The 13,936-nt window shown below is 41.5% G+C and overlaps 1 protein-coding gene across 2 annotated transcripts in view; it reads left to right on the forward strand.

The window, feature by feature from the left end:
• The window catches only part of LOC310763568 (uncharacterized protein), a 197,420-nt gene that overhangs the window by 54,274 nt on the left and 129,210 nt on the right, over nucleotides 1–13,936 (forward strand). The gene's annotated exons all lie outside the window — the stretch shown is intronic.

Here is a 13,936-nt window from a genome sequence, read left to right on the forward strand (position 1 = left end):
ACCCCTTACAATACAAGATTTTTGTGGAATATAATGATATAAATGTACCATTTATATAATGGCGTTAAGTTTTGCTGTGTTGGATATAGAGGGTTCCTAGATAGAAAGAAAAAATATATTTTAAACATTACTAGACTTTAATTTTAGATAAAGCAAGAGGTTTTGAAAGAAAAATCTGCAGTTTGAAACTGTGAAGTGTCACACAGATTAAAGGAGACCATGGCAAGATGCTGTCCTATTAAATGCTGGCAACTCTGCCTCCAGGAGGCTTAGCCTGAGCTTGAAATGCATTTTGCATTGGTTTTGATGTCTGATCGCCCTCCCTCTCCGGAGTTGATGAGAAGATCAGTTTCAGTTGCAAAAACCAGTTCATCCCATAACTGTCTGAAATCTGCAGTCCAGAGATTTTCCTTACAGATACCTGAAAATGTGCCAAGCATGGTGTTTTAATGCCTCTATTTAAATGCAAGCGGTGATTCTCCCATTCTGAATCTACTTGAAAGAGGCTTTCTGTAGAATATGAATTGTTTTCCAGCCAGTGAGACTTCACTTGGTAGGGTGGCTGCTTCTGTAAACGAGTGAGACCCTGGCTGAATATCACATTGATGCCTCCATTTGAAACGGCCAGGGAAACCCATTTGAATATATGAATCGCTGCCAGGTTGGCACTGCCTTTCATTCACAGATTAGAATTCAGCCCATGTCTTTAACTCTTCAGCTGCACAGGCTGCAAAACAACATTGCCCTAAACAAATGTTCAGGTACAATTGCTTTATTCTCCTGCTGTCTCAATCAGGTCCTGTTACACTATTCACTTAGGAACATGCACCATTTACGTATTTAATACACATGCAAACAAATGCATCATAACTTTTTAAAGGATCAAACATCAGATTCTGTTATTGAAAAAATACAGTTCCCAATTTTGTTATTGCTTTTTAAAATTGGTGCTTTATTTTTATTTTAAGCACACACTTGTGTAGTGTTACATTATAGTCAGACTGCAATATTTAGCAGATTAATCAATGCCTAGCACAATCCCATACATATCTGCTCAGAAGTAAGCCCCACTGAGTGCAGGAGCACAACCCTGTTCTCGCTTGCCTTGGAGTGAGTCCCGTTGAACGCCCTGGGACTTACTTTGAGTAGGCATGTATTGTATGGAACCCCATGATTAGTTGCTGGGCACCAATTTTAATCAAGGAAATGAGGTTAAGGGCCGTCTTGTTAAATTTTTAAAGCTATTTTGGTAGTGTTGTATAATGCAATAGAGAAAAATGAAAATTTTAAGAGATGGCATTTTCTTGTGATAGTAAATTGTAGCCTTTGTTTATTAAATTTTAAGTTGTGTTAAGCTTTCTTCAGTCTCTCAAAAAGTGCTGATGTTTAGGGATTGGTAATGTACCAGTTTATTTACATTTCATGTTTTTAGTGACAATGTGGAAAATTAATCAAAGTAAAAATAATGTTGGTGGACATATCCTAGTTATAATTACTTCAATGCAAACCACTTGTTTTAATGTCCTTATTCGCTCCTTGTTTCAGACACTAAGGAAATTCATCAATTGTCTCTTATCCATCAGATCTACAGTAGTAACCTCCCATAACAAGCCCATAACATTAATTTCTGCCAAATGATAAATAATGCAAGTTATTGATATGTTGATATTAAGAATTCCTGCAGTGGTGTCCAAACTTTTTTCAAAGAGGGCCAGATTTGATGAAGTGAAGGGCCGTGAGGGCTGACCAAAGGGCCAGCCTTTTTTTTAGGATTGAAGTTGTTGTGCTTTTTTATTTTTTTACCCCAGGAAATAAACTGCCAAGGAGACAAATTAAACCGACTGGCGGCCGGATTAGGCCCCCGAAACGGACTTTGGGCATGCCTGCTAGCATCATGAGCAGCAAATTCTCATAAAATATGTATAAATGGAGAGGGGGGGGTGATATAAAATCGAGAGGGTGAAAGAATGCTTGGATTGTGCTAAAAATACATTTTGAGATTGAAATTCAACTTATAAACTTATTGGGACTGGGACTTATATGTGTTTTTATAATATTTTGTAAAGCAGTGCATGCATAATGCTAATACTAATGATGTGACAATATATTGTAGCTAATTAGTTAAACTATAAATATTTGATTTGAAATAGTGACAGTACAAAATAAAAATTGTTTTTAAGAGTAATAAATAATAGTATGACCCAGTCAAAATTAAGAACATATTAAGTCACACTACGGTCAGTTGGAGAGTTATATATTTGCCTCTTGTTTGCTATGTTGGCCCTGATGCAGCCTCCTATTGCCTCCCCCACATCCTCAAGCTACATTGAGTGGCCTGGCGGTGGCTTTGTGAACATGGTTTTGCTGCCCATCTGTGACTGTGCAGTAATTAAGGTCATGGTGATATAAGTTGTCATGGCAGGCCAGAAGACCTGTCCGATAGGCCACAAGTTGTGGAGGCCGGAGTTAAATTCTGTCATTTCACCTTTTCTTATGGAGATCTCGTAAAACGCTCTGTTCTGTGCAACATATTTGATTTTGGTCATGGTGGCATATATCCTGCTTTACAGTCCTCAATTCAAAGACATACTCTGTTTTGTTTTGTTGTGTTGTGTTTCATGATGGGCGTAAAGCCGAATAAACATTTTGATTGATTGACATACTCTGCTTGATGGCCTGCCCAATCCATATCACTGTAAGAACCATAAGAATGGAATTCAGTATACTGAACAGTTAATATGTCAATGGACATTACCATAGATTGAATAGGCACATAGGTCATCTGGTTATAGTCTTCCCAATTATAGTAAGAGATATTGTACTTCTGTTTAAATTTTAGTACTGCTTTGATGCATGTACATTAACACATACAGTCATACCTCGGGTTGAATGTGCTTCGGGATGAGCATGTTCGAGTTGCGCTCCGCGGCAACCTGGAAGTAATGGAGCGCGTTACTTCCGGCTTTCGCCGCTTGCGCATGCGCAGGCGCTCAAAATGACGCCACGCGCATGCGCAGAAGCAGCGAAAAGCGCAGATGTGCCGTCGCTAGTTACATTTGCTTCTAGATGCGAACGGGGCTCTGGAACGGATCCCGTTCGCATCTAGAGGTACCACTATATATTATGCAAAACTGCCCTCCTTTTTGATGATGGGTAGCTGCCATAACATTTGGTGGGGTGGGAGCACTGATCTAATCTTTCAGCAGTGTCGCTGTGGCTTACTAGGAGGGGTAAGGTCGGCATGGTGCAAACACACTGGCAGACCACTAATGGCCACTCTGCATGACCCACACTCATTGGAAATCAACGGGAAGTGCAAAAGAGCCCTTCAAGAATTGCACTGTGTTCTCCAGTGAAACTTGTGTAGGAGCACTTATTGCTGGATTCCACCCCATGTAGCTGATTAGTGCTTCTTTTTGCCATAATTGCACTTTCTTCCATAGGAAGATATAGGATACAGAATATTTCATGTGCTGTTGGAATGCATTATGCATTGTTGGTTGTTTCTGAGTACAATATCGAAAAGTTCTAGGAGCAGCTATCCAGGGCTTGTTTTCCTTTGAATAGGAGAGCCCTGGAGATTTACAGAGTCTTCATATATTTGCCTTATTTACAAATATAATACAAAGCATAGTTTGTCAATCCTAGAGATTCCCAGAGAATAAACTGTGCAGCCACATACCCCACCCCCTACTTCTAAGGCTGCCCCCCCCAGTTTCCTACTAACTCCAGCCAGCAACTCTCAGTCTCAGTCTGCTTCTCTATGTTCATGCAATTGACAGTTTGTATTTAACTCTCACAGTCACACACACACCACCCTGCAGAGCAGTATATCTGACAAACCGCCTCTGCAAGTAACTTGTCTAGTCAAGAAACATCCAGATCCATTAAAGGAAGATCTAGGATGGAATTCTGCACCCTTTGGGAGTCAGCCCCATTCAATGCAGCTAGGGCTACTGCTGAATAGAATTATTCTGCATTCCAGGAGAACCAGAGCAAGACAGACACAACACACCATATCTTGAGATTAGAGGAAAACAATTTGTAAAAAGTCTGCTATTTCATTTTTAATTTTGTTTAGTTTGAAGTCATATGTACTTTCTGTGGTTGAAAATACTTTCATAATCACAAGTGTATTTTAGGGTGCTGGAGGCTCCTTAAAACTGGCTTTAGATGTGGCATCAGATCAAAAGAAATCTTAGACTGTGATCCAAGCATAGGCAGCCCTTGCTTTCTTCTCACATTTCCCCCCTTTACATATTTCTTTTTTATTCTTAATGGCTTTTTGAGGCAAAGGAGGGTGTTAATTGTCCAATGTAAACATGATATTGATATGATTATAAATCATATTTCCCTCTCAAGTCATGTTGACTTTATCATAGAAGCAGCTTTTCTTGGCAAAAATGGGCTCCTAGAGCTGCAGATGATTCCTGCTTATTGTGTACGATATGCAAAGTTAATAATTTTTTGCTATTAATTCCTTAAATAAAACACATATCTTTTTATCCACTCTGTTATTCCTCAACCCCAACTGAAGCAAAGCCTAACTAGGTATAAAAGCATTTTATGCTATCCATACCTCTCTCTTTCCTCCCCTCCTTTGTTCTAAGAAGGGGGCATGATGAAGCACCCCCTCTCTATGCTGGTCTCTGGCCTGTCCTCCATCTGAATGGACAGGACACTACCATATGGGGAGCCTCCACCGGTTGTAACCAGTGTAGGGCTCAAAGTGGGATGCTTGAGGAATGGATACGGGGTGCCCAAGTATCCACTGTATTCTTTGCCAGCCTGTTGCCTAATTCGGGCCCCTCTGCTGCGGCCGCCTGCAGGTAGTGCAGCAAGAACTGTCCTCACTTCCTCCCCGGCTGGCAGAAACCAGCAGGGCTTGGGATGAGGTGGTGCCTGTGCCACTGGGATCGCTTCCTCTCTTTCCTCCTCCCCAGGCAGGGTTAGGTTTGCTCTGCTGGTCTACTTAAAACTGGGAATTGTTATGACTTAGTATTTTTCGCTTTTTCGTCTATGACTATCGCTTGCACCGTTTCAGCTTTCAGTGTTGTAAGAAGAGGTTTTGCCGGGGAGGAGACAGGATTCTTAGAAAGATAAAAACTCATTCTGTTCATATTCAAAAATGGCAGGAAAGCCTTCTAAAGAGCACTGGTTGCATACCCTTCAACATTTCTCTGAAGAAAATATGTGGTTACATTTTAATACCTCAAAATATCTAGAAATAGAGATGTTGCTAGATAATAACTTGCTCAAAAACATGGGGGTGGGGGTGGGGGTGGGGGTGAGCTTCCTGCCTTTCCCCAAGTGATGTTTCAGTGGAATGAATCCATTGCTCGGTGGTAGAGCTCACATTTGGCAGAAGACAAAACTATTTTCTCTTACCTATCTCTTCTAAAGCACTAGCATCATTTTGACGTTTTGCCTTTTAGGGAGAGGTTGCGTGTCTAGAAATCAAATCTTTGATTGATACTTTTTGACTGTAGTGCACATGTGCGCAAATGTGTGCTTGTGGAGCCAAAATGGCAGCAGATGGCCTCCCTTCCACCCTCACACAATTGCATACCCAGAAAGCAAATGTTGTCACATGTGTGTGAGTAGCAGCTAAGTAAAGCCAGATCCACTGTAAATTGAAACATTTAGTCGAACACCCTTGTGGTGGTTGTCTTTTTTAACAAAAGTAAGCTGCTATTTTTAGTTTGATAAGCAACAGCCAGAAAAGCATATTTAGTAATGTGCGAGTGGAGGAGGGATGCCCTTGCATTGGTGTGAAAATATGGGTGCTATGCACCCCATCCAACTCATGCACCCCATTTTTTATATATTAAGTGCTGGAGCGTTAAGAGGATGGAGGGTGGGGTAGGGCAGAGCCTGAGATTTCACAGAGCTTCTGCCAGTCAGGTAAAGCAGTGCTGGATTCAATGGTCTTCCTCAAGGATCGGCAGATCCCCTTAAGTCTGTCCAATCTCATTTTTCTGGCAATCATAGATCTATTTTGTCCTGCTTTGCATTTTTTTGTATGCATTGCCCCCAAAGTATGCATTTTCCAATGTGCTTTTTGTGTGTGTTAAAAACACATTTTACATGGACTTTAATCATAATGTGCATATTTGTGTGTGCACCTTTGTGCACCGAAATTGCATTGCAAAATCCAGAGATGTGTGTCATCTGATTGGGAGCTGTATTCTGATCCATAAGCAAGTGTAGGGCTGCTGTAAAAAGCGGGCTGAACAAGGTCCTCCTCCACCAAAAAGTGACTCAGAATAAGGTGACTGCGTACACTCATAGCTCTGATTAACCTTTGCTGAATTATGCTCATTAATAATAAAGCATACACATATATACAGCAGCACTTTTAAGAACACTTAGGTTGAAACATTTATCGCACAGAAAATAAGGTAATGCTGACTATTAGGGTGTTTTTTTTAATATTGTGCTTTTTTAAGGTTGTGCTTTCTCCCCTTCATCCAAATCAACAATTTAATAAACTAGAATAGAAAAAATATTGTTTTCATGACTGCATGGAACATGTATTAAAAAAATACAAAGCACAAAACCCCAGACATTCAATTCATTGCACGCAGACAGGTTCTGTCAGTTGCCAACCTCTTTGGGAAAATGTTGAATGGAAGGTGAAATTGCAGACAGAGGCCATTTGGATGCCAAGACTTCAACTGGGTGCTCTGGAATTAGCATATCCGTCTGGCCACCAGTGCCAAGCTGTAGTTTTTATGGTGTTGATAATCGATGGGCAGAGGAGAACAACAAAAGACGCTCCTTGCAGTTGGTTGGCAGCAGAAAACAAGTGGTGAGAATGAGGGAGGGGGGAGGGAGAGACGTAAGAGCATTTGTATGCAGTCTGCTTGGGAAAGACTGGGCTGCATTGAAACTGTGTTTGTGTGTGCTATGGTGGTGACTCTGGTGACACCACCATCGAGTTTATTAGTCCTGTTTCTTTCTTCCTAGAAGAAACAATTAACTCAAGTTTTGTTGCAGCAGCTAATGACCATTAGCCAGGTGGAGTGGTGTGCTTGTGTGCGCACATGTGCAGGCATATGCGCACTTTACATTGTTCCAAAAGCAATGGAAGCAAACAAACAAGTCATTGATTTTAAAAATTGATTAATAAAAACACAGAATATATCATTCCCAGGGAAATTGTTAATCTCAGGAACACAGACCAGTACATTTAAGCCTCCATGGTTTCAAAGGAAATACCATATTTTTTGCTCTATAAGACTCACTTTTTGCCTCCTAAAAAGTAAGCGGAAATGTGTGTGCGTCTTATGGAGCGAATGCAGGCTGCGCAGCTATCCCAGAAGCCAGAACAGCAAGAGGGATCGCTGCTTTCGCTACGCAGCGATCCCTCTTGTTGTTCTGGCTTCTGAGATTCAGAATATTTTTTTCTTGTTTTCCTCCTCCAAAAACTAGGTGCGTCTTAACGTCTGGTGCGTCTTATAAAGTGAAAAATATGGTTGTTTCTTCCAGAGAAATCCAATGTTTAAATTCAGCTTGATTGTGATTTAGGACTAAAACTCTCACTAGCCATATTTCTGTTGGATTTTACTTATTGGATATTACGTGTGGCCACTATAAAAGAAGCTGTTGGTGGATATTTCTAGAAGCCTTTTTCACACATAAACCAAACATTTTTTTAGAGTGTGTGGTTTACCTGTTGACATGTAGAACATTTTTGTGCTTCTGAATCTGTTGGCTAGTGTCCGATGCAGTTTTGGGAAGACAATGGGGTTGGGGTGGAAAATCACTGGCTGTCAGTATCTGTCATGTATTTGCACACCTGAGTGCCTTCAAATTGTGTCTTCTTTATCACTTCTCACAAAGCACAGTTCACCGCAGCTTTCCTTGCTCATTCAAAGAACTCTTCCCTTTGACCGCAGAAGCTGGGTAAAGGGAGACACAGGATTAGTGGTGGAAAGGGGTTGCTGTTGTGACTCCCAGGGAACCAGCTAAGACAGGAGAAAGGACAATAGTTGCCTCGCCTCCCCCCCCCCCCACTCCAAGTGTTTAAGGTGACATGATTGAGTCATAATTGGCACACTTTCCCTGCCTCGCCTTCTATACTTCTCGGCTGTGTTATACACAAGCAAACTGCAGGGCTGGGCAGTACTATAGGATGCAGGCATGTACGGTAGTTCACAGTTGGCAAAGAATCACAGAGTCTCTGTCAATTGGGAACTATGGGCAGGAATATATTTCCATTATGCAACACAGCAGTATCAGTGCATGACATTTTTTTTGAGCTGTTCCTTTCCAGAAATTGTTTCTGTTGTATTTGAGAAAATATGTGTTTGCCTCAATAAGCTGCCGTGTTTCCTGTGAACTTTGAGGTTCCTTCCATCTTCTGTTCCATGTGTCTGGTGCAAGTTTTAGAACAGCAACTGCTATGAGTCCCATGGAGAGAAAGTGTTCTCACCAATGAGCAGTCTTTTACCAATGTACTTGTGCATTTGTGTGCATTCAAGAAACACTGCAAGCAGCGTATGTACATAAAGTTTATTTTTGTTTGGCATTTTCCCAGTGCACAAGATTGGTAAAAAGGTAAAGGTAAAGGACCCCTGACTGTTTTAGGTCCAGTCACAGACAACTCTGGGGTTGTGGTGCTCATCTCACTTTATTGGCCGACGGAGCTGGCTTACAGCTTCTGGGTCATGTGGCCAGCATGACTAAGCCACTTCTGGCGAACCAGAGCAGCACGCAAAAACGCCGTTTACCTTCCCGCCAGAGCGGTACCTATTTACCTACTTGCACTTTGACATGCTTTTGAACAGCTAGGTTGGCAGGGACAGGGACCGAGCAATGGGAGCTCACTCTGCTTCGAACCACCGACCTTCTTGATTGGCAAGCCCTAGGCTCAGTGGTTTAGACCACAGCGTCACCCGTGTCCCTACAAGATTGGTACACAAATGAATCTTGATGCAATTATACATAGATCACACTGAGGTTGTTGTTGTTTTTGCAGTGCTTTTTCGCAGCACACACATATGCATTGATATCATAGAGGTAAAAATATGGTCTTCACCAAGGCTAGTAGTAGCTGTGGGATGAGGGGGGGATTTTGATCAGAGAAACAGGTGAGGGAAAGGGATTAAGCCTCCACCCACACAGTACAGTTTCCCTGGTCAAATTAGCATCAACCTGCAGCTCCTTTGGAGGGATGAAAAAGACATCAGGTCTTGTAGTATGTAGTTTGTCCCTTATTTTCATTCATCTATGATTCTAGGATGTATCACAAAATTCAATAGGAGAACATAATATAGAAGATCTGCTTCAATTTTTTTGCTTAAATATCGCCTGTATCATTAGCCCTGGTTCTTGGCTATACTTTTCTTGGGACAACTGTTCTAAAATTGTACTTTCCATTAGAGAGCGTTGATATCAATAACAATATAAATAGTTCCTCGCTATGTAAAAGAAGCACACACATACACACACACATTCTTATTTTGCATTTTTGTGCAGAATAGTTAAAACAATGTTAGCTATGCATCAGTGCAGAAGATAAGTAGCCATGCATAGAAATGCAGGTAACATAAAGATATGCAATTAGAGCAACTTCCAGAAAATCTCAGGCATGAAAACTAAGTGGTGATACAGGCTAGAGAACCTGTTGCTACAAGCAATGGTTTCCATGGAAACAAATGGTTTCCAGCATGTAGAGATGATGGAGTCATATTTTTCAGATAATAGACAGTCATTCTTTTATGCCATGTGCTACAAAAAGCAATTGCTGAAGAGTCTCCACTACAAATCAATGCCTGAAGTAAAATTTAAAAAAAAACTAAAAATGAAGAAAGGTCCTACAAACACTGCTCATCTTTTAGCCTCACCATTCCTTTTTTATTATTCATGTCCATTTAAGGCTATCCCTCCTATCCTTGGCCATGCCCCTTCTGCAAATAAATGAGTAATATTTCTAAGAAATTAAAAACCTTACAGACTATGATGGTATTCCTGGACCATCATCAAACCTTGTGACAGCACACTTCACACCTGACCTTACCTTCCCCACTGTAAATAATACAATGGAACAAATGATTGTTCATTTAGGGGAAACTGTATGCTCCCAGTTTCTTTTCATCGTTCACGAAATAGGCAATGGTAACAAGCAACCCATTGTGTGAATAACATCTGCCAGTCAAGAAAATAAGAAAAGGGTTTACTGCTAGATACCACTCCCTGTCCTGTGTGTGTGCAGCTTCTAACCTCTGTTGAAAAGCCTTCAATGAAAAAGAGTCCACTACCTCCGGAGTAAGAGGAGGTTCTAAGGGGCAAGGCCCATCTTGGAGAGCTCCCATTCATTTTTATGGGTCTTGCGAAAGAAAATCATCTCACGGATTGTGCCTATGGCTCAGATCTGCCCATTACTCCTAATAGCCCCTTGATTTGTCACCCGACAGCTGCTTCCACTAGTCTCGTGGTCAGAGAAACTGTTCTAGTTTCCTCTTCTACACTCTATAGCCATTGCTCTGTCTCGATATTGAGAATATCAGGTGATAAAAATATTTGTATTTTAAACATGGTTTGTAGAGATGAATGGTCTTTTAAGCGTGTTCAAATTCCACTGTATTAACAAGCATCCAAAGATGGTGAGCCTACAACCCTATGCACACCTACCTGGCAGTAAGCTGCATTGAACACAGTGGGACTTACTCATGAGTAGGATCAGGCTGTGGCTGCACAAGAGCTCGTGCAAAGCAATAGTTTAGAAATGTCAGAGAGGTGCATAAAAGCATTAGTCACACAAGATTATACAGTTCAATTGCAGCCACTTTAAAGGAAAAAAGTGGAGGAGTAAAATACTTTTGAGTAATTTGTGACTTTAATTTTGATTAAACCCACCTTTTCCTATTCAAATACAACGAAAGAGTGGATTAGCTGGAAAATGATGTTTTCCATCCTAACCTGTAAATTAGGGATGAGTAATCCCCAGTTTGAGGCCTACGCCTCAAAAAGAGCCCACCAGTTGTGGCAGCAGTGACAAAAAAGGGAAAGGATTTACACTGCTCCCAGTACGTTTCCAAGCACAATTCAAAATGTTGAGAGCTGACCTTTGGAGCCCTGAACGGCCTCAGCCCAGGAGACCTGAAGGCGAGTCCCGCCCCCATATCGTTCAGCCTGGGCACCAGGGTCCACCTCTGAGGGTCTTCTGGATGTTCCCTCAACGCGAGAACTGAAGCCACAGGGGACGAGACAGGTGTGGTGCCCACCCTGTGAAACATCCTCCAGTCAGATGTCTTTTTTTTTAATTAGTTTTTCCTTTATTACTCCCAAGTATATCTTTACATCATAACTTTACATCTTACAATTATACATATTCTTGTTTTCAAAGTATCTTCATAATTATTATCATAGATCGGCAAGTATTACTGTACACAAAAAAGAAAAAAGATGTAATTTTAAAATCGTAATATTCCTCATAAATAAATGACTTCCCGTCTCTTCCATTTTCTACTAATAAACTTATTGCCTATATTTGTCCTTTGTCTTTTTATTTATAATATTTTCTTATCTATCGATTTTCCTTTTAAAATTGTTATCCACAGAAACTACTCAAAGGCCGTCACCGTTTTCAGATTGCAGCAATTACTCTTCAAGTATTCCTTAAAACAATTCCAATTTGCGACAAACTCCTGTTTGGATTTATCTTTGATTCTTTCTGATAAGTAGTCTAACTCCACATACTCTGTTAGCTTTTGTATCCAGTTATATCTGGTGGGTACATACCTGCTTTTCCAATGTGTAGCTATTATAACCCTCGCAGCTGTGGTGGCATAAAGGTTTTCCTGGTTTTTGGGGGGATATCCAAACCAGTAATACCTAATAAGAATGTTTCAGGGTTGTTTTTAATATTCCCTCCTGTCAGATGTCAAGGAAATAAACAATTATCTGACTTTTAGAAGACATCTGAAGGCAGCACTGTATGGGCTGGGAATAAGAATAAGAATAAAGCATTGAAGAACTGTCAGAGTCACTTGAATCAGTTTATATCTGAGAACCAGGATCACCTGGCTATCTCCTGATATATCTCCACCCAGACATCTTCTCCTCCAGCACAATCAGCCTAATCTATTTGAGGATCTCCCGCTCTTAGCAGATTCAACCCTATTTTTGCTTCTGGCTCCAGGAACACGAGGCCACCTCTTTATCTTTCTTCCCTTTCTGTGACATCTTCGGTAGAACTTGTTAGAACTCTGTGTGCTAATCCATAGTATAACCGAAGACATGTTTTTCTTTGGCTTAACATTGCCTCCATCTTGCCCTCTCCCTCGGTTGCCTCCCTGGTGTCACATTTTAGACTAAGTGTTTTGGGGCAGGGAAGTCAATAAACATATGCAGCTCTCAGCTATATCTAATAAAACTGGTGATTCTTGCAGCGAAGAGGGAAAAGAAAACAAGATTTTGTTGTTGTTTTTACATTAAGGATGTTCCCAAATTCCATCCAATATCAGGTTGGGCCCATGGGTTTCAGTTAGAGTGCACTGATTTCCAGACTGGACACACGTAACATGCGGAGCAGGCAGCCTAAATCAGTCGTTCTGCCCATCCTGTGTTGCAACGTATAAAAAATAAGAGGTAAGAAAAGAACAAGGCAAGCGTGACGAGGATCTAGGAAGGCCTCCTCATGGAAGGACCTTTACATGCTGACTTGGCAGAGATTTTCAAGGTATGGGAGTATATCACAGAGCTAAAAATTCATGAAGTTAAGCAGTGACAGTGAGAAACCTGGATACTTGCAGTTAAATTAACTGCAGTTAACATTCAGAAAGGTCTGAATGTTACAAATTGAATAGCAGCTGCAGAAAGCAGGTTGATGGTGGTGGCAGAGTGGTGACGGGGGGGCTGGGGTTACCTCTTTTCTCCCATGCTGTTTTCCCACTGAACATCACTTTGCCTGTGCTGCTATTTTCTCTGTGATTGGAAGCATGTAGGTAATTACTCTTTCTAATAGTATTATATAACAATATTTGTTCTATACAAGTGAGCCAGCTCAAGATGCTCATGAGGATTAATCAGATGTGATCCAAACACAGTAAATGTTGTCTTCTTTTTGGAAATATACTTAATTGGAGAGACTGGATTATCTTGAGAAAAAATGAAACAAGTAGTTGCAAAGAACTTTGGTTTGGAAGATAATAACCGCCTCTGCAATTTGTCACTTGTTGCAATTAAGATGTCATTGGATCCAAGAACACAGGGAACAAGAGAAAAAATCTAGATATGTATTTTGTATACCTTATACGCATTTGACACTTTAACATCACATTGCCTCAGCCTGGAGGATAATAACTGGACATCACTCAGCTACAAGAAATGCCACCCTTCTGAACAGCCTGTCCTCCCTATCCTAGAATTGCCACCTTGGCTGCCATATCAGCTTCTGAAAACTCAGCTTTGTCAGAAGCACTGCCTCTCCGCGTCTCCCTCTCTGTGTGCTTGGGAAGGGGGAGGGAGGGATGTTTTCTGCTTCTTAATTAACCATACACTGCTCCGCAATTTAAATATGGAAATGGAAAGCCATCCGCAATTATTAATGAGCCTCCAGGCTGTCCTGTGGCCTTTTGAAGCGAAGGCTTGCCGGCCCCGCAGAACATCCCGGGCACCCTCTCCTTTTTGATTATTATTAAGAGCTTGCGTGTGAGAGGCATGGAGGTATCCGTGTGCATGTGCGCGCCCCCTCCGCCTCCGCCCGGCCCCAAGGAACCAAAGAAAGACAGAAAGAAACGCTGCTTTTTGTTTGCTTCCCTCGCAGAGCGCATGACTAGGCCGTTTCCCGGATGTCTGTTTTCTGCCGCGCGGAGGGAGCGAGGGAGCCGAGCAGTGTTTTTGGGTCCGGGGCGACGCCAGCCAGCAAACTTCCGAAGGGTCGGGGGGGATTTCTGCTTTGAGAGACGAAGGGGGGCTCCTTTGCCCT

Source organism: Podarcis filfolensis (assembly GCF_964270895.1).
Source record: "Podarcis filfolensis genome assembly, chromosome: 5".
Classification (NCBI taxonomy): Eukaryota; Metazoa; Chordata; class Lepidosauria; order Squamata; family Lacertidae; genus Podarcis; species Podarcis filfolensis.